The sequence below is a fragment of the Belonocnema kinseyi genome, chromosome 1 (assembly GCF_010883055.1).
Source record: "Belonocnema kinseyi isolate 2016_QV_RU_SX_M_011 chromosome 1, B_treatae_v1, whole genome shotgun sequence".
Classification (NCBI taxonomy): Eukaryota; Metazoa; Arthropoda; class Insecta; order Hymenoptera; family Cynipidae; genus Belonocnema; species Belonocnema kinseyi.
The window spans coordinates 140,468,648-140,470,759 of NC_046657.1; positions in this window are offsets into that span (position 1 = coordinate 140,468,648).

Below are 2,112 nucleotides of genomic sequence, written 5' to 3' on the forward strand. Positions count from 1 at the left end.
CTTTTCTACAGACTCTCTTTGTTTTCCCTTTTCCTTTTCAAGAGATCCTCCCCCTCGCTTGCACTGGACACTCTTCCTTGCCTTATCGTTTCCTTCACTCCGATTTTTCCCCCTCCCTGATGCGCCATTCGACACCGGGCCACGCACAGCTGGCCGTCGTGTCCTTCCGGAAATTTCCTCCCCGTTTGATTTACTACCAGCACTGCCAGTACTCTCGCTGCCCACCTCCGGCTCTTCCGTCGGCAACTGTAACCTATCCATATACCCAAGTACGCTCTGCAACTTTCCTCACACCTAACATCCCCCAGCACTACGAGAACCACCCTTGTCCGCCATGAAGGTCCAAACTCCTGTCCACAAAAATATCCCGCTTTTTTGCAAACCTAACCTCACTTCCCTATTTAGCCAAATCCCACCCCTAACTATAATTTAAATTAATTTCTATTTTTCCAATGTACCTTTCACAATCGTACTCCACCAACATGCAAGTCGTTGATTTTCATTTGTTATTTTAGATTATGATAGTCGAAGAGATAAATTTTTTAAACTTCCGAGTACAATGTCTTGTACAATGTACATAAAATATTCAAATCTGGAAAAAATAGTGCCAAATATGTTCATAATGTTTCAACTTTTTTAATGTGTATCCAAATGAGCTGTGTTTATCACTTGAAAAAGTGTGTCGAAGCTAAATTCAATATGATAAGTCTTTGGACAGTTATCGTGGACAAAGGATACATACATATTTACAGACAGATACCATTGTAAAAATCGTAGTTTCTTTCTCAGAGGCTGTTGAATAGTGGAGATTTGTGAAAACCGACTAGGGAAGTTTTCCGTAAAACCAATACCTTCTTATATAGGATGAAAATGTAAAAAAATATTTTCAAACAAATTTGAAAAATTATTTATTAACAATAAAGTGCCAGATTATCACTATTTAAATAAACGTTGTTGTGGAGGTTGAGAAATATTTCTTATTTGATTGCCCGCAGTGAAGATATCTCTGACACTTGATCGCTGTTTTTAGCTGGTTCAGAGAAAAGTTCCAAAATCCAAATATATTGGAACGGAGGGGTTAGCAAGGGACTGAAGGACTCAGAAGGGGTTGGAGAGATCAGTTCGCGCGACGACCCGGAAAGTGATGGACAGCTGTCAATAATTTTTAATCCGAAAATCCTATTGTGAGCGATTTTGTGAAAAAATTATTGTCAACAATGTAGAACTTTATTTTTGCACTTTATCAAGTTTTTGTCACCGATTAATAAATTTTATTATTGTGTTTTCTTTTAAACTTTCTTGATGAACTTTTACACGCAAACGGCCCATCATTGAGCGAAAGGACGCTAAGGGCAGGGACGCGCTTGAAAGGGCTAACATTAGCGAAACGGGTAGTAGATCTGAAAGACAGCTGATGAGAAAATTGATTCAAGAACGACGATTACAATTTTTTGCCAGACAAACCCCCACGACAACAGAATTGACAGGCTTTGAAAAATATGAATGTCACCTCGTGATCGCACCGTACCTGCAGCTGTGCTGCTAAATCTGCAGATAATTGCAGCCCAAATATTTTTATTATTATTATTTTCCGTTAATAATAACTGTTCAAATTATTTAGTATGAATTTATTTACTATTTTTTCACATAGAAATTATACAATTGTACAATTTAATCTTCGTTATACGTTTGAAGAAGATCAAATTGTGAATAATAGGCAACTGAATATCACTAAAAATTTCATGAGCCCCAGGAAGAATGTGCAATAATGTCATTGTTGAGTGTATAATAATAATAATAATGTTATGACGAAAATATTTCAAATTGTGCGCTTGTATTCTGCCTTCTGTCACGTGATTAGATTCTAACTGAATCCAGGCCTCCCTGGCCGGTGTCGGCTGGTTCGGGAGACGGTTGTACAAATGGTGAGCCTGCGATCTGTTGTACGTATTTGGTTTCTTTGTTTTTTAATTGTATTCATAATGTGCGAAAAAAGTACCGTAAAGTATACATGTTATTATCATTGTGCAAGAAATTACCCCATCGCGAAAGGAGAATTTATGGATGAACGAAATTGTGGCGAGTACATTTAGTATTATAAGAGAGGGTATT